This window comes from Hipposideros armiger, unplaced genomic scaffold (genome assembly GCF_001890085.2).
Source record: "Hipposideros armiger isolate ML-2016 unplaced genomic scaffold, ASM189008v1 scaffold_435, whole genome shotgun sequence".
Taxonomy (NCBI): Eukaryota; Metazoa; Chordata; class Mammalia; order Chiroptera; family Hipposideridae; genus Hipposideros; species Hipposideros armiger.
Genome location: NW_017731785.1, coordinates 1,237,538 through 1,257,654, shown reverse-complemented (window position 1 = coordinate 1,257,654; position 20,117 = coordinate 1,237,538). Strand labels below are relative to the sequence as shown.

Here is a 20,117-nt window from a genome sequence, read left to right as displayed (position 1 = left end):
TTCAAGAACATGCTTCAGACAACAGCTGCTTTCCTCCAAAAACTCATGTAGTCGAAGCAAGATTCTTAACATTTGGGTAAGGCTGAAGGATCTCTTTCATGGATAATTGACATTCCAAAAGACACACTTCCAAGGGAAGTGAGCTGCCTTCTTCCTGGAGGTTGCCACCGACAAGGTGCACAGCTGCCTGTGTGAAAGCACATCTTTTCATGTCCTGTAACATAGCTCCTTTAATCCACTCTTTTCATTTCATGAGAAAAATGAGGCTTGACATTCTCCCTTTTAATAATGGTAAAATCAGAGCAATGAAGTCTGTTTAGAGACAATTGACAAATGCTCACAGTATAGAAAATCATTCCAAAGTGTACAGGCACACAGACAGGCGTTTAATGAGTGTAGTTTCTTAGTCATTATTCACACACACACACAAATCATGAAATGCTAAGAGCCTGAAATTGATCCAATTTTTTTATTTTACAGATGATGAAACTATGACAGAGGAGGGTGCCATGACATGCTCAAGGTCACATAACTTAATAGAGGGGTACTAGAACTAGAATTCAGTTCTCTCATTCTTAGTTTATATCTAAGCTAAGGTACGGCTATCTACAACTGACTTACTCTATGAATTATGCAAAGCAGGGTTACGAATCATCCTAAGTGCAAAGTCTGTGGCTGCTAACTTCAGAATGGCATCATACAAGGTGGCAAAGAGAAACATATGCTTGTGTCCTCTGCTTCTGAGAAGCATTCTCTAACAGTAGGATTGTCAACTATTATGAACTCAGCTGATTTTTAATGCATGTGGATTTGCTCTAATCAGTGGCACTGCAGGCCCTTGTCCATGTACAGAAGCTCAAACTGTCTGTTGTTCACCTTTTGTCAAACCTCAGCTGAGAGAAGCAACGTGGGGGAAGAAGGGCTTGGAAGGACATATTGTCTATCCATTTCTGTACCAATTTATAATCAGAATACCGAAAACCTGAAGGTTTGGACCACATCCTCTTGGCCTCTTAGAGATTCTCATCATCAAACTAGACAGCGAGAGTATGACACCAACTTACACTGAGAGTTTTAAGAAAATCTTGTCTAAAACTGCACTAATTGAAGGGAAGTATCTGAAGATGTTATTTGGGGCATTGTTCATTGCCCTCTTCATTTAGATGTTCTATTTTTCTTTTTTCTTGTTTTACTGTCCATAAGGGATCTTTTTCTTATAAGTTAGTATGATTTTTAATTTTTAAAAAGTTTGGTTTATTTTAGGTTTGATGGACAACAGGACTTAAAATCACATTTCCTTAAAGTGAGAAGGGGAATTTTACTAGCTGTATAGTCTTCTGGTATACAGTTTTCCTCTGGACTTATTTTCACTTTCTGCCATATTTTTCAGGATCTTTACTTTTAAATATATGCCATTGTAAGGCATTTCAGTTTTTTTGAACAATGATTCAGGTGATAAAAAATAATGAGATTCCAATAAAAATTAAAATTTTTCCAAGGGGCCCGTGGAGACTATTTTGTTTGATTTTTAGGGGGTGGAGGGAGGGTTTGTGCATACCTCTTTTGTACGAGCATTTATTATTTCCTCATTTTGGTAGAATTCCTATCTTCTCATTTTCAGTAATTATTTAAGTGGTACACATCTATTTTAACATGTGATGTAACTTCACAGGATAATTAAGAACTTCATTTAAAAGGTTTGTGGTTATCTTTATTTAACGAACACCTTCATAGTTTTCTAAGTACTTTACTAACTCCAGAATTTTCCAGAAAATGTATGAAAGAAGTACTATTTTATCTCCATTTGACAGATGAAGAAACTGAAACGTAGAGTGGCTAAGGTCATACATTTAGAAAGAGAAAAGCTATGGTTGAAATCCAAGCAGTCTGGCTTCAGAGTTTATGCTCCTAATCATTACACTAGGCTGACTTTTAGGAATACTGGCTCATCCTATAACCGGAGTTAGGAGATTTGGTAAATCTAGTTGTTCTTTACTTTTTTATCTTTCCTGCTAGAGTAGGCGCACCACGGGATCTTATATTGTGCTTTGCAGATTACACATACGTATCAATCAATGTGTGCTTAAAATAATTTTATAGAGGACAGTAAGCAACTAATATGTGGATGTAATATGGTGTTAAAATGAACTCTTTTTTGTCTCAGTTTCAGCTGTAATCTTGAGGTGATAAGAAGTCAAAACACAGATCGCTACTTCCATTTTTCAAAATGAGGTACATGATTGCCTCAGCCAGACCTACAAAGGAGAGCACTGAAAACGACTTTTGGGATACTAAATTAATTACCTATTTCCAGCCCATTAAAGAAGCAAGAAAGGCCAAGATGAGATTGAACATTAGAAGAGGATTTGAGGGAGAACTAGGATATGATATGATTTGCATGAACATCCAAGGTAGAAGGTACATTTCCCTTATCTCAAGTGCAGGGGGAAAGGACTTCAATGGAACCTCAGAAAGTTTCATATTTGTCTCTTGGAACTTGGTGGAAGTGGTTGGGGAACTCAGCAAATTGGGATTTGACTTGTGCCTGAGATATCTTCAAGGGGAGAGACTGTGCCTGGCTGATGCTTTGATAGCAGAACAAAGTATTACTGGACCGGCTGAGTGGTTCAGTTGGTTAAGGGCATGAGCTCTGAGCAACAGGGGCACCGGTTTGATTTCTACATGGGCCAATGAGCTGCGCCTGAGCTGAGTTGCCGCTGAGCTGCCAACAGGTGGAAGGATGGCTCTGCTGGTGAGAGCACATGCTCCTAACAACAAGGTTTCCGGTTTGACTCCAGCATGGGATGGTGGGCTACGCCCACCCACAACTAAGATTGAACACGGCACCTTGAGCCGAGGGGCCGCCAGCTGCTGATGGGTGGCCAGATAGCGACTGGACTTGGAAATGAGCTAGCTGTGCCCTCCACAACTAAGACTGAAGGACAACAACTTGGCTGTTCCCCTTCCCCAATCCCCCAACACTGTTCCCCTTAAAAAAAAAAGAGGTATTACTGCACCAGGGGCCACTACTTGTGGATCACAGTTTGTTAGAATAAGGGACGCATGAGCATTGCCAGTGGACCATGGGGTTAGAATGCCAGCACAGAATTGTGTTGCATTCTGTCCAAGAGAGCCACTGCGGGGAGGGGTAGTGAGTGGTAAAGACAGCTCAACAGAAAGAACCTGGAGTGGTAGTAATGAATACATGGGGACTGAGGTGGAAATCCTAAAGGACCATCTGAAGGAAATACATTCACCCACCTCAAGGAAATTGCAGGTAAAGAAATTCCAGTGATGTGGCATGCTCCCCCAAAGTGCTCTCAAAGTGCCCCTCAGAGTCAGTTTTAAGCATAGGCTAAGCTCAGCTAGATAGCTACTATTGTATTAGCCAATTAAGATCATTTCTGTCTCTTGTCTCCTCTTCCTTCTCCTGCTCCATCCCTGGAGGTGTCAGGGAGGAGGAAGAGAAATGACTGTCATGGGGACAAGAGGAGAAACAATCCTGTCCCCTCACCCAGTGTAAGTGGCAGATCCAAGTCAGCCCAAGCAGTGCTAAAGGACTGGCTTTAACTGAAGTTGTATTTATTATTACAAAGCAGTGAACTGAAATTACGTCTCATACCTAAAAGCGACAAGATGACATCTTACTAGCCAAGAATGACCAAAGTTGTACTGAGACTGTCACTGTACTTCCCTGTGGTCAGGAAGAAATACTACACAGGACATGTTTAAATTCCTGTTGTACCCTAGGGATCACATCTTTCAGCATAACAAGTATATGAACATAGTTCTTACTCTATAGATTTGCCCATTGTTTTAGAGTCTCTTTTATTGCAGGTATGTTTCTTATCCCTGGATAGACTGAAAGAAGTTCTTACCCTACAGATCCTGATAGGAAGGCTGTCATAATTGATTTTTATCAGAGATTCAAGTTCTGTGAATAGAAGCATTACAATGCTATAGATACAAAATGCACCAAACTGTAAAGTTCCTTTACCTTATCCCTAAATTTTTATGCATTATGAAATGTAAAATGCTTATTTTCCAGGGTACAGAAATCCCAGATTTCACAGGGATTCATTTCTTGCAATATAATAAAACAAGTAAGAGACAATGAGGATTGGTAATGGCCAGAGAGCTTCGGACTTTAAATGATGTTCATCTTTCCCTGAATATGCTGATTTGGACCTTCAAATTCCAACATCTTTGATATCTCATGGATTCAAACTCCAGGCTCAGCCAGAACAAAAATAAATACCACCAAACTAGCTCAAACAACAGACTACCCTAATTCAGACATTATTACCCCAATCCAGGTTGCAGTACATCTTTGAAAAACAATTTAATCATAAATGATAGCCAAAGGGTCAATTTTTTCCTTGAAAACAAATACATTAAAAACGTATATAGGGCCGGCCGAATGGCTCAGTTTGTTAAGAGCGCGAGCTCTGAGCAACAGGGTTGCTGGTTCGATTCCCACATGGGCCAGTGAGCTGCACTCGAGCTGAGCTGCTGCTGAGCTGCCAACAGGTGGCAGGATGGCTCGGCTGGTGAGAGTATGTGCTCCTAACAACAAGGTTTCTGGTTCGACTCCAGCAGGGGATGGTGGGCTATGCCCACCCACAACTAAGATTGAACTTGGCACCTGGAGTGGAGCTAGCTGCACCCTTCACAACTAAGACTGAAGGACAACAACTTGGCTGTTCCCCTTCCCTAGTTCCCCAACACTGTTCCAATTCCCCAATAAAAATCTTTAAAAAAAGTATATAAACTACAAAATATTGATATTAAGCACATTAGAGGACCAAAATTTATGATTCTACTCAGAAACTGTAAATATTCTCCAAATATATCCTTCCCATGTTGACAGAATAGCAAGTCATTTCAATTATATAAGCAATAGAACTGGCTAAACTTCCTTATCGATGGCTAACTACAATTTAAAGTAATTCATTTCAGATTCTTATTGTCTGGGATTAAATGTGACTGTGGCAAATTCTCATGAATATTTCATTAGCAAGACCAGCAGTAATTTCATTGGACATATACTGATCTTTCCACATTGTATCTTCCTTGAAATGGATAACTGGCTCACACCATAATTTCAAAAATCTATTATGAGAATATCAGTAACGAGGCATTTATAATTTAATGAAGTCTTTCCATGGATTCATTAAATAAATAATGACAAAGGTAATATTTTTTTTCAAAAAAGCTCATTTCTAAATAATGACTATATCACTAAACCAAGTTAAAAGGAAACACCATGAAAGAAGATAGTGAAGGAACTTGAAAGTTCTAGCAACTGGAACCTGAGTTTAATGCACTATTTAATTTTATCTGCAATCACATACTCCTATGAAAAATATTTGTTTTAACCAACATTAAAATTTAATGGTATCCTCGCTATCTTGGGCATACATACTTCAAGCAACATGTTTGTAGGTTATAGATGCAAATCTATTTCAATTGATGTGCATATGAAATATTAACAGATCAAACAGAGTACACATGTATAAAGATTTGGCCTGTATATGGCATATAGATATGCCACTGTTTTTGTCCCTTAGTCTGGGGTTGTACGTAGACGTGTTTGGCTCAACTATGTCCAGGAAAATAGACCAGTGAAAAAAGAAAAAAAAGTTCTTTTATTTTTAAAAATTTGTTTGTTTAGCACACTCTGGTAGAGAGCATCACCAAACAGGATGAACAAACGTGCCACCCTGATGGCATGGAGATTAGCAGGGAGGCTTGTTTATGGTCTATAAGCCTCTGTTGTACAACACAATACAGTCCTATACTCCAGGGCCCCCACCTTGAACATGATTTGACAAGGTCTTCAAAGGCACTCCATGCTTGTGTTCATTTCAGAATACAAAACAACTCCCAGGTGCCAATTCTTCGTTGTCGACTGAAATCAGATTCCGGCTAAAAGTTATGTTTGGCTCTTCCAGAGACTAATCCTCACCAGGGAACAAAGGTTTTAAGGCTCATGGGGGACTTTGGGGCCTGTAGTCACTGTGGCTGGAGTGACTCTGCAGAGTGTGTCAGAGAGCCACCTGTTCATCACCTCAAAGCAAACACACTGATTCAGATAATTGCCAATCAACCCAAATGCATTTCCAAATGAATGACCTAATGGTCTTACTGGCAGGTAGAAACTGTGTTTACTACTCTAGATGGTACAAGGTGTCAAGAAGTAGTTTTAGTCTGGGTATTTTAACCTGTCATTAAAATGGAAACCACTCCTCCCAAACACACACACACACACACACACACACACACACACACACACACAGTTTCAAAAAGCAAAAGCTACTGCTGTCCTGTCTCCCACGTTCCCCACTGAAGAACATTTCTAAAACTCATTCAGCTAATAAAAAAAATTGAAAACACAATATGTATTATGCATGATGCTTAAGTGTGTAGACAATACAAACATGTAAAGTATGTTCCCTGCTTTCTAAGAAGCTTTCAATCAAATTGGGAAGATTAAACCATGCATGCAAATATTCATACCCACAAAAGATTTGTGGGCATAACTGGAAGGAGCACAGGTGTTGTGGGGAGGGTTCTTAAAGGTCTCAGGGAGTGCACACGGGTGGCAGGAGCCAGTATATGGACAGCTGTCATATTGCCAGCAGATACCAAAGACACCCAGGGACCTAGAAGATACTTTCCCTCTGTCTCCCATCTCTCTTTCCAAGCCTTACACTCCAGAGTGCTCACTGGGTATGGGTATTAAGCTACACTTGATGTATCTACCTAAACTCCTAGCAGACCGGAAAGGTAAGTGCTATTTTCTCCATCTGCTCAGAGAGTTTGCATAATGTGCTCCAAATCATATAGCTAATGCATATCAGTACTGAGACCTGACCAATTTGCAGAGGCTTCCTAAAAAAGATGCTTTCAGCTGTGTCTGTGTTTCAGGAAAAGATCTTGAAACCAAGGCCCTCTCAGAGGACTGAGTCAAAAGTAAGGTGACTGGAAAGTGCATCTTTCTTTTTGGCTAATTACACTTCATAGCGTGACACAATGAGGAACCAGAGTGGGTGAGGTCTAGGGCAATACTACCTCAGAAAGAGCTCATTTCGTGCTAATACACGCTAAGAAAATAGTATTTTCATTTTCCCATAAAATCTTCACTAAGATAGTATAGCTTTTCTAATATGTCCCCATTGTACAGAATGCTAGAGCTCCTTCGATTCCATGCAATAATATCCTGACAGTGATATTACCCTCCTGCAGGCTTATGCTCCTCTTTTGGTCCTCAGCGTGTCCAGTAAAACGCTGTAAGCCTGTGACAGTCCTGCTTCACACACTGCTCAGGTGTTAGCTTTGATGCACCTGTTTTAACTCCTCAACTAGACTCTAAAGTGCTCGAGGGTAAATGAAAGACTGGCTTCGTCTTCATTGTGCCTTTCACTTCTCAGTCCATCTCTACGTCTGTAATCTTCCCAAACTCTTTCACATACAATTTTCTTTTTTTTAATTGAGATATAATTCACATATCATAAAATGTGCCCTTTTAAAGTGTATGCTTCAGGGGTTTTAGTGCATTCGCAAGGTTGAGCACCATTACCACTATTTAATTCCAGAACACTGTCATCACGCTGCAGTTTTTTTAATGAGATAATGCATATAAAGTTCTTAGCACACTTGATAACTACTCAGCAACTTTGAGCTATATTATGATTACTACTATTATTATACCTATATTATTATTATTATTATTATTATTATTATTACTGGAAAAAATGTTTTGCTCCATAGATTGATGGAGGTGAAGGAAAATGAATTATATAACTATTATAATTTAATTAGAACACATAAATCTCATTGATCTTTACAACTTGTGAAGCAGCCTATCTATGTAATAAATAATGAAACTAAAGCTCAGAAAGGCTGAAACTTGACCAAAGTCTACTGTTTGGCTCAAGAGGGAACATTCTAAAATCTACCCATGCTCACCTATGGGATAAACTGTCCTGCCATTGGTTGTACTGAAGCAGAGACTATGGTTCTATGAAAAGCCTAAATGGAAAACTGAGCAGTTAGCTCAGAAAAAAAATGAATTAGAAAAGAAAGTCTTAGTTTTTTGAAATACATCAAAGGCACCTAAATTTAAATTTGAGTCTTTCTTAGATATTTTTTAAAAATTTATAAAATAAATGAACTTTAGGATTTTATATTTTTAAATCAGCAATTCTCCAATGTGGGAAGGAAAAGGGGATATCCCATGAGGTCCATGTCTCTGAGTAATCTAGGAGGCCTTTTGTAAACCATATGTGTTTTTTCCCAATAAATTATAACCCCTCCCCCTTCTGGGGGAGTGGAGGGGCTTGTCTTCCTGGCTATGATTCCTTGCCTTGCCAGGCATGTAGGACTTGGTGGGGGTAAGTGTGAATAATGGTCAGACTTCTCCTCTTGACATGGGTGGACCCTGAGTTCTGCAAATAACACTAACTCATAAATGCCTCTATCTCCTCACATCATCTCTCCTTAGATAAAACTAAATCAAGAACCAAAACAATGTTGGGATGAAGCAGCTCAATAAATGACTGGTTGGTATCTTTGTAAAGGGAAATAACCCCTATTGTTGGTATTTTGAGACTGTCTCTATTTTTGTTGTTTCACCAGTTGAGTCAACACTGAATTACTCTTTCTACTTAAAAACGCATTCTTGAACCATTACAAAGTTTTCCAGCGTGGCCATGGGTTCAGAGATGTCATCAAGCCTTTTTCACGGTATTTTCCCTGGTCCAAACAGCATATCTCTGCATGATATCATAACTACTATAGAAGAAAGTAAAGCTAACTGATCATCTTGAAAATTGGAACCATCTCATTGAGGTTATTAATTCTGTATGTCCATCTCTGAAATAGCAACAACATTGAAGCAGAAATACTCATCTTTAAATGTATCCTTATATGTAAAGAATGTGTTCTATCATTAAGCTTTTTTTCCCCCTGAAAAATCAAAAAGCAAAAATTAAATAGAGCAAAAAATGGGCATTGGCTGCTGGTCTATGTAAGGTTCTTAATTTTCCACATGTATACCTCTGGCTTAAATATTTAGCCCAGTGATCTGGCATCCTGACAAATGCCTTCGGCTGTTGCATAGAGATCTAAATTCACACTGGCTTAAGGTAAGGCTTGTCCAAAGTGCAATGGGCTGATCAGATATGGCTTGTATTCTTGTTTATTTTTGTACTTGTTTTATTATTGTTGCTGTAAAAACCTTTTGTTGGATGTTAAATTAGCTTTGCTCACATTTTATACTGATTCAGGGAACTGCAGGTCATAAAAATTGTATTTCAAGTACTGATTAAAACAATAACCTTTGTTTCTGGGCTTCTCTCTGATTCTTTGTCTTTGGGCGATTACACTGCTTAGTGTTACCTCTACCAGGAACTGGACAGCAAATGGACATTCGATTCTATTGATTCTGCTAGCTGTTGGCATTTTTATGTAAAATAATTTTCCTATAAAAGAGCTTTGGGATTATCTGTAGATTTCATTTGCTTGTTGTATCCCAGGACCATAATTTTGGTGGAGAACTGGCTATGTAATTACAGTCTGATTCTAACGTTCCAAATTTCCATAGCACAAAGCACAGCATTTTTCAGACAAATAGACAAAATGTCTTTGGATAGTGATTTTAGTCCTCTACCTGGTAAATGTTACTTTAGTAACTAGGTTGTAAGTACAACAAAATTACCCTTTGTATTTAAAAAGTTTTTTGAAAAACAAAAACTTATCAAGAGATAAATACAAATACTTTAATGCTGCAGTTGATGAATGCTTGTGAGCTATACATTCAACAAAAAGGTTGCTTTGGAAGGGCTATATATTTTTTTAAATTGCATTTGTGAATCATGACTTGTAGCCAGAAAAATAGTGAGGTTCCATTTTCAAGTGTGTTTGATGGACTGACTTTTTAATAACGCTGCCTTGGTTTTCACAAGCCTCAAGCAGAGCCCTGACTTGAAATGCATTCCAAGAGAAAAGCTGACAGCGCTACCTTTTTTGTTTTCTTTCTTACTGACTTCTAGTCTTGGACTACCTTTCTGACATCCTTAGAAAAAGTAAATTTTTGCATATGGATGGAGAAATGCATTCACCAAAATTTCTATAGCATCAGCACAGCTCCATTATCCCCAGTGTGGTAAGTAATCATTTCTGCAACCATTAAAAATAAATCTATTTTATGGCACAACGGAGTTTTCAAAAGAGAATATGGAATCTCTAAGGCTGAAGCTCCTGATGATTACGACCTTTCTTTGTCTTAAACAATAATACTCCCACAAAAATAAAATGTCAAGAAATGTTTATCAAGAATCTGTTAGGTGCAGTGCATTTTGCAAAACACTGTACCATTTCTTTCCAGGACTCAAAATTTTAAAACTATTTGTTGGTTGTGATTACATACATTCGTTTTCCTACATTGCATGCTTTGCTTGCATAAATGACACTAAAATTTTGGCAATATTACAATATGAGTTTAGTCTTCAATAATAATTGTACATTCACTCATTCATTCATTCATTCAACCAATACAAATAGATTTCTCACTATACTCCTGACATTCTGTTAAGTTCTGGATAAACAGTAGTCAACCAAACAGATGACACTGCTGCCATTATGAAACTTAAGTCTCTCATTATTTCTTCATACTTTAAAAATTTTATAAGCATATAAAGTGTGCTAAGTGTCAAGAAGAAAAAGATCAGGGTGTTATGAGAGGCAGTGAGTGATTAATGAAAGCCTCTGTGAGGAGCTGTAGATGTGAGGAAATCAATAATGAGAAGAAGACTTTTCCAGATGAAGAAAACAGTATGTGCACAGGTACCGAGAAGAGACAATAAGCATGTATAGACAGGTGCTTTTACATACAAATGCAGATTCGGGTTAAATATATGGACCTCTTATACAGATAGAGATATGTAAATTATATATGAACATATGTATGTATTATCTAGAAAATTTGTCAAAGAGACAGAACTAGGTTATGGCGTTAAGCATAAAATACTAAAATATATCATTTGCACAAATAAAGCAATTGGAAAATACATAGCAAAGCACATTTTAAAAATCTCCCAATGTAAAAATGAAAAATTATTATTATAAATGTAGAATCTAACAGTATGCACCTTGACATTCATCTGTTTGTTCTTAAGTTTCATTCATCCATGTGTTTTATGAAATGTAATATATAAAGACTTCCTGAATCAACAGGGACTAACCACATTTTCTAAAGTCATTTACTTCTACAATGTCAAAAAATGATTCATCATATGCTTATATTTCAAAGGTAATGTAACATGTTTTGTTTCCTTGTGTGTGTGTGTGTGGGGGGGTGGGGATGTCTTGTTAACTTATTTCTCCAGAGAGCCGTTTTATCGCAAGATGTAACAAGTGTTTTCTGTACACTTTTCACCTTAAAAATCCTGGTTGAAATCACTGGACTAATTTTTTCAAGGACCCTCCACAAATTAGATGAAGAAAGAAAAGCTTTCACCATTGACCTTTTCATTTCCCTGTTCATCTAGAAGAGAAAATGAAGAAGGTTCAGTGTTTGAGTCCCTAAATGGCAGATTTCCAGGTACTAAGTTACTTTAAACAAGAGCAGAAAGTCTTTATCCAGTTTTTTTTTTTCTGGAAAAATTTCAAATAAATGAAGGCAAAGTTTGAAATTGTCCTGCAATTTGGTCAAGAATTTTGAAACCAGGGCTGGCCGAGTGGGTCAGTTGGTTAAGAGCTCGCTCAAGAGTCTGAGCTCTGAGCAACAGCTGTTCGATGCCCGGCCCGAGCTGAGCTGCCGCTGAGCTGCCAACAGGTGGCAGGATGGCTCAGCTTAAAAAAAAAAAAAAGAATTTTGAAACCAAAAACACAGTGCTCAAATCCAAATAATTCATGAACAGGATGAACTTGAGTTAAATGTTCATTGCAAATTTCTCCAGAGCAATAACTACTGGGTTTTCCCTGAGATCGTCACTGCTCATTGCTCACCTAGAAGAGCCAGAGGATATTTTGAGAAAACTCCTGGGTTCTGATAACAGAGTAAGACAGCCTGAGAGAGAAATATCTGGAGCAAAGTCATGAGCCATCTATCAAAACACATGCTTTTACTGAATGCCAGCTGTAATTTAAAAGAAAAAGAATGCATGCTCATTCTCTCTCTCTCTCTCTCTCTCTCTCTCTCTCTCTCTCTCTGTCTCTGTCTCTGTCTCTGTCTCTCTCTCTGTCTCTCTCTCTGTCTCTCTCTGTCTCTCTCTCTCTCTCTCTCTCTCTCTCTCTTCCTCACTGCTCTGTCACACTGGCCTTTCCTTACCATGAATGCACCATGTTCTAGCCCATCTCAAAGTCTTTGCTGTCGCTTCTATCTGGTAGCTCTTCCCTTGCTTCCCCAACCTCAAATAATTGATCCCCTGTAGTTTGAGGGGAGGAAACCTTTAGAACTTTAGGATGGAGCTGGTCATTGAATCTGCTGAACAAAAAGGACAATGTTTATCTGTGAAAATGCCCTTTTATGAAGCAAAAGCTGATTAGTGGATACGCACTAAAATACAAAAGACACTCATTTTTGCAACGAACACATAGAAAAAATACATCATGACTTTTCCGACAACCCAATAGTTGAAAAGCCAGTGCCATATAGAAAGGTGTGTCTCACTTGATTAATAGTATTATTCTTCACTGGACTTGGGGTTATTGGTGATAAATCTTTTCTTATTAAATATCTCAGCAAGATTAATATGTTGTGATCTCATATTCCATTTATACACTTCACCTACTAAACACGGCCACTCTTTCAAATTGAACACAAATCAAATCTATTGAGAAGGTAAAATCCACTGGGAAATTAATTGCAACTATCATTCTAAGGGCAGACGGGAGCCATAGCAAACATATTCACTGTTATGTGATATTAGTGCTAAAGCTTCCCAAATGAGTGTGAATATTTAAGAAGGGCTGCGTTTGTCAGCAGGTTCATGATGATGATGATAGTGATGATGATAATAACTAACCTTCTTCAATATTTGCTATGTATCCGGCACTCCTTCTAAAAAGTTTACATATATTAGAATATACATTATTATTTCCATTTATTTGATGAGAGAGCTAAGCCTCAAAAATTTTAATGACTTGCCCCAAATCACATGCCTCATAAGCATCTGAACTGTGATTTGGTCTCAAGCAATCTAGTTCCTGATTTTGTGTGCTTAAAACCATACCATTGTGCCTCTCAAAAGGGGTCCAGGAGCTCAAAAGGGTTTGTAGTTTAGATGTGATATTTGTAAGTCTCTTGGAAAGAGAGAGGTGCTAACATCCTGGCTATTGTAGATACCAAGAAATATTTTGGTTACTTTTCAAACCTTTACTCTTTTAGTCTTCACAATAACTCGCTTTGTCAGCCACGCAATCAACATGGTGAGGGTGTTTGAATCTCAAAGCAAGTAGGTAACTCCTCTGAAGTCACAGAGCTAAAACATTATTAAGTCACATCCAACCCAGGCCTATCTGGTTCCAAACCAATGTTTTTCAACCACTTCATACTGGCTCCCTCTGTACACTCTTCCAGATCCTTTAGAAATACAAGAGGCTACATGAGATTGTCCTAGGGCCTCAAAATCCTCATCTTTGTATGAGGTTTTGAAAACAGACAAACTTGCCAAGATGAGGTAGGCAGAGCCCAGCAATTCCTTTTTCATAGGCATTAAAATAGCCCAGGTATTCAGAATTATTAGTAGACTAATAATTAGGGCTGGAATTAGGGCCAGAGCACATTTTCTCATACTTTAGAAGCCCTGGGAACAAAAATTGAAACACAATACCTTTTAGGTTTAATTATAATTCTGGATGTCACGAGATGCTCTGAGATGCTATAATGGAGGAGCACTTAGAGAAAGAAAAGGCCAGTGTCTTTCCTCTCTCGCTGCTTGCCTGCATCCCTGCTTTTCTTTACTGTTCCCCGCCCCTGCACCCCCGAGCTAATGGATTTCTTTTTTGCGATTAGCTGTCATTCTGGAAAGATGTGCCTTGAACTTCCAATCAAATTCAAACAAATATGTCATCATCGTAACAAAGTCAGTCATGGAGTTTTTCTTAATAAAATTTATGACTCCATTGGAAAGGAAATGAGAGAATTTAATTGTAGTTTCCCAATAGTGATAGACCTAATATTTAAAAAGAAATATTAATAACTTTTCACCAGATCAAGTGTTCCAAATGTCAAAAATCAATAATCATGTAAATACAGACTAAATTTTATAATCAGTGTGGTTGTATAAAAAAAAAGCATTTTTGGACAGTGTTGTGATATGAAAACTTAAAATGGTCTTAGAAGAAACGAAAGAAACCATCATTAACTATTTCTTATATCACAATAAAAATAATTTAATAGACAGGGCTACTGAAAACTTAATGATGAATTGACCCAAAGTAGTTTTATTACAATTTTTCAACTTCCTGAGCTAACTTTCCCAGTCATGCTTAGAAATGTATGACTAGTCGTGTTTCTTTCTTTTTTTCTTTTTTAATCTCATTTACCTATTCTCTTAAAAATAAGGCCATGTATCAGACCCTTTTAATACTCTCCTTCCATGAATATTTCAAGTTTCCTATTTATAAGTAAAAATTCTTAAAATTGTTTCATTTCGATCTTGGTCATTTGAAATAAGCCTCTTAATCACCGCCATCTTCTCTTTCTCCCTAAGGCTGTATGCAGGGATCTTTTTTATTGTGAGCTAATTCCACCCGAGATGCTGCCCAAGAATGGCAGCTTTAGGAGAATGCTTCATGCTAGAAATCATCAAGATAATAGCTATTGCTGTCCTGAAAAATGAACAGCAACAACAACAACAACAAAAACAGAAAGCTTTTTCTCCGCAAAGAGCATACCTTGATGTTGACAAAAAGAGAGAAGAATATTTAATACAGGCTCTGGCTGCAGTCCAATTTACACCTAACAAGTAACAATGTGGGATTCGCTCACAAGATTGAACAATTACCCTTAATGATAGGTGAGTAAGAGATGTGGGCAGCATTTAAGTGTAAGCCAAGATGCAACAAATGGGAATCCAGCAAAATTGGTTTGGTGACATTAAGCTTTTGATTAGCTTTCCTAGTCAAAATTAAATTATTCCATATTCCTTTGAAATGATCATGCAATTTCCTGCTTTAATGAACTCTATCATCTATCTCAAACTTTGCCATAAGAAATTACAAAAATATTTCAAGACATATTTATAAATGTATCTTATACATTTAAAGGCTACCTAGGCATTTTATTTTATTTTTGTTTTTAATGCACTGTTGACTCATCAATTGACTTAAAACACCATAATGTACACTCTACATGTACATTATAAGAGCTGAACTATTAAGAAAAGGCCAGTGTAAAAGTCTCTTGGTCTAGGTAGTTGATACTTCAGTGATTAATAATGTTGATATCAATATTAACGATACGTTTTAATTGTCAGTGACTATTTCCTATGTTCCCTGTTTAATCTTTTTAAATATAGCACTGAACACAGTTCTGGCTCATAATGGTCACAAAATAAACATTTACTGAATACTGATTGAATCTTCACATCAATTCTGAGAGGCAGATACGATAATTGCTTTCATTTTTATAAATAAGGAAACTGAGGCATAAAGTCACTCTGTTAATCAGTTGAAGAAACAGAACTTGAATCTAGATATTTATTTTAACAAGTATTGTGACTTTGGGTGAGAAATAGCCTCAAAATAGGTAATTCCCAGTGTATAAATCTGTTTCAGAATATAGAAAATGATAGCCAGCCACCCATCTAACTTCATAAGATTAGAGCTTCCTTATACAAAAGCCATTGAAATGAAGCACTCACACACATGCACAAATCCCAGATCCATAGGCCAATTTATATTATAATCATTGTTACAATTGACATCACTGACATATTCCTTACATGTATTCAGTAGCACATAAATGAATAACCTACTATGATAAAGATAGCTGCTGCATGTAGTGTCATTATTTATATGAGTCAGTCCCTAGGTCACACTTTTTAGAACTAATTTTATCTTTACAATTCTTTAAACTATTATTATGATCATTTTATTGATGAGAAAATGTAGCCCAGAGTTAAAAAGCCACTGAGTGCAAACCCAGGACTCAAGCTTGGTGCATTCCTGGCTTCGAGTGCCATGTATGACCGTGTTGCGTGTGTACCAAGAATGCTGTGATGTTTCAAAATTAGGCAATCTATTTAATATGGACCATTAGGTCAAATGAGGAAAAATAACATAAATCATTGTGATAGATTCTGTAAAGATATTTGGTAAAGCCAATACCATTCTTGATTAAAAAAAATCACTTAATAAGTTAGACTAGAAAAATATTCCTTGGCATGATAAAAGCAAATCTTAAATCTACTGCCACCAACATGCCTAACATTAAAAGCATTCCCAGTAAAGTATGAAATAAATGTTTTCAATATTATCCTCATGTTTTAGCTTTTAGACATGTCAATCAATGCAATGTGACAGCAAATGGAAGTAGTTTAAATAGTTGGGGGTGGGGGAAGGAAAACAATCACACACTGCTTGCTACTGAGCTGAAACTACACTGTTGGATGCAAAATTAAGCATTTTAATAACATAAAGATGCCAATCTTCAGAAAACTATTCTAAGAATGAGACAATCAAACATAAATGCATACATTCTCATAAGGAGTAGTAAAAGACATTTAGCAAAATACCTTAGAATAAAAAAGTGAAATATAAGTTTAATGAGAGTACATGGACATTTTTTTGGCAAGTCATTCTAAATATTGACTCTGGATGATAGGTCATTGAAGTCTATTATGTTATTTTCTTTTATCTGTGCTAGAAAATTTCTATAATAGAAAGAATGAACAATGAATGAACAAGAAAGAAAGGAACAATTCCTGATAATAAAGGAAACTACAATTCTCGTGCCTAACTAAATTTGTGACCTTGAACAAATTACCTAACACTTCTGTTTCTCAGTTTCCTCATTTAGTTCAACATCTTCATTTGCTAGGTCATCCTTTTTCAGTTCTGTAATTCTATGCTATCCTACAATAGCCTCCTTAATTTTTATATACCTTAATATGTTTTAATTCAATTTGTTCAATAATTCAACCATTATTTTAATGGTTCAAGTTGTGAGAACCACTGTGCAACAAGTGGAAAGCATTGCAAAAACAAAACAAAACAGGAATAAAAGAGGCATTGCTATAGCATCTAAATAGCATACTCTTCCTGTGTGCTTTGATATTTTAGATTGTTTCTTAATCTTAACAAAATGAAAACAAACAAACAAAAAAAACAAGGAGAGAAAAAAAGATAACCGAATTTGGTGTCTAACAGGATGTTGGATGTCTTGAGAACAATTACTGCCGCAGAAGACTGGTGAAGACCCTACACTCACAGCTGATGCTTCCCATCAAAACTGCTTCTATATTCATTTTGGTTGAGGCCAGGGGACAACACTGAGACAGTACAAATGTATCCAAGGAGCAATCTTTCACTTTTAGTTGTAGAGTGGGTTTATTTTCATTTACTGATGACACAACAAAATGATGTTTCCTGGGTTTCTGCTATATATAATCTATCAAAAAATAAAGATAGTCCAGAACACAAAATAAGAATATATTCAGCATAATTATATTGACAAAGGTTTTTATTTATATGCAATAATACTTCCTGATGCTGATACAGTTAACACAACAAACCTATGTTTACTATGGAAGAGGGACCTTTGTGAAGCAAAAGGGCAATGGCATGGCCATGTGGGAGTTTCTTATCCTCTGAGTCATGCTAAGGCAGCTGTGTAATGTAAGCAACAAGTAGAAGATGGAGAAAAGCAATGATCATTACCAATAGAACATCGAATATCCCTCCACACTTAGGAAGAATGTTGAGGAAGCAGACCCCTTAATTTGCATAAACTTCAACATAAGCAATAATTTCAAGTCTAATTCTTTTTCCAAGTTGATATGTGGGAGTGGGCGTGTACACAAAATAATGCCTTAAGCAATAAAAAAATGATACAAGGTGGCAGCTGAGTGGAGAGACCAATTCTAGCTTCTCTTTTTGTTTTGTTTCTCCATTATTGGATAATAGTGGTTACCCAATAAAATTCAACAGTACAACTGCGTAATTACTTCCCCCCTGGGTTTTAATTTAGACTATACAATATGCATTGGCTTCTTCACAATACTAGTCATAAAATTTTTCTATTGTTCCCCTATTGATAGCCTAAGAGAATGCCCATAAACTCAGTTTCTTTTTAAAATATCAGTACTCTAAAAGATAAAATTGTCAACATCCCCTGTCTCTCATTTCCTCTCCAGAACTTAGACCTTTGATGGACCCTCATTAGGTATAACACTTCATTTCATTTTATTTGCTCAGATTATTTAAAACTTTAAGTTGCAAACAACTATTTATTTGTTAAACAACTACAGAGACCATAAACATAGGACCTTTACAAGATTTCTCCTGGACTATTATTTTAATTGTCCCATAATGCACCAGGACACAACTGGTGAAAGAAATGACAGGGACTATGCCAATAACTGAATGATACTGAATAAAAATACTGAATATTAAAATAACAGAAATCTTAGAATTGGAAAGAGGTCGTGGGTCCAAATTCTCTCCCGATTCAGGAAGCTGTTCTAAAGTCTCTCTGACAAAGGGCATTTAAATTCAACTTGAAACCAGCCAGTGATATTACTAATTCTCAAAGCAGTCTATTCATTTTTGAAAATCCTTCTGAATTGAAAGTTACCTCTTTTTAATGTGTCTGCAGTATGAATCGATATAGTGTAATCTGTACCCCTTTCCGATATGATAACCTTTCACCTTTGTGAAAACAGTTATCCAGTCCAGTTTCTTCCACCCTCAGTTCAAGTCTTCTCCTGGAGAATAATTTTCTATTTTTTAACTTTCAATCATTTAAGAGAAGTGTTTCTAACCATTCACCCTTCAGACATACAGTTTGTTAACAAACTTAGATTCTAAAGGACCTTAACACAATGCATCGACTTAAAGGCAATACATGAAATGGGTACTAAACAGTGCACAATTTTCCTTAATTAGGCATTATTCTTCCATCAATATTGCTTAAGTTTTTTAATAGCCACACTCACTATTTGCAGTTCTGAGCTTTCAGTAAACTAAAATTCCTAGACCTTTGCACACTGTTCATTAGTAAGATGTCTTCTCTATATTCATTCTTGTGGATTTGGAAACACAATTACAGGACTTTAACCACCCCCTCCAGATTTTCCATCTGTTTTGATTTTGCTCAAGCCTTTTTTCTTCATCCAAAATACTCTCTTCCAGCTCTGCTGTCTGAAAACACTAACTCTCTTATTTATCTTGGGCTTAATCTTCCTCAACTCCATATTACGCTCTCCAGTGTATCATTCTGCTTGATGGAGAAGATAAAATCTGAACATGAGTCAAACACCACAGCTTTCTCTTTTTATCTGTCATTACATCCTCTCATCTAAGCAGATCCCTTCCTGTTCATCACTTTGCAGAAAACAAACAAACAAAAACCACGTCACACAAGACTCTGCTTATTCTGACTTTAGACTTGATGAATCCATATTTACTGACTCAGAGCAATCTCTCTCTCTCTCTCTCTCTCTCTCTCTCTCTCTCTCTCTCTTTCTCTTATTTTTGTTTTTCAAGCATCTTTTGAAATACCCTTTAAAAATATCCTGAACTAGGTATGTTGCCAGATAGGTAATACGTCTATCAGACTGATAGATGGGAATGGGGTTGGGAGCAGGGTGAACAAGGTGAAGGCATTAAGAAATACAAATTGGTAGTTAATACAGTATGGGGAAGATAATCAACAAGGTTGTAAAGATCATGTAAGGTGCCAGATGGGCACTGGACTTACCAAGGGGATCACATCATAGGCTGTGTAGATGCCTGACCAATACACTATATGCCTGAAGAGCTGAAGTAGAATAATACTGAGTGTCAACTATAACTAAATCTATAGGTATATATAGTCACGGGATGTGTTGTACAACATAGGGAAGATAGTCGATGGTATTGTTAGAGCTATATAAGGTGTCAGAGGG

General features: G+C 36.9%; 1 protein-coding gene across 36 annotated transcripts in view; it reads right to left on the bottom strand.

The window, feature by feature from the left end:
* The window catches only part of NRXN1 (neurexin 1), a 1,140,616-nt gene that overhangs the window by 160,546 nt on the left and 959,953 nt on the right, over positions 1-20,117 (bottom strand). The window lies entirely within an intron of this gene.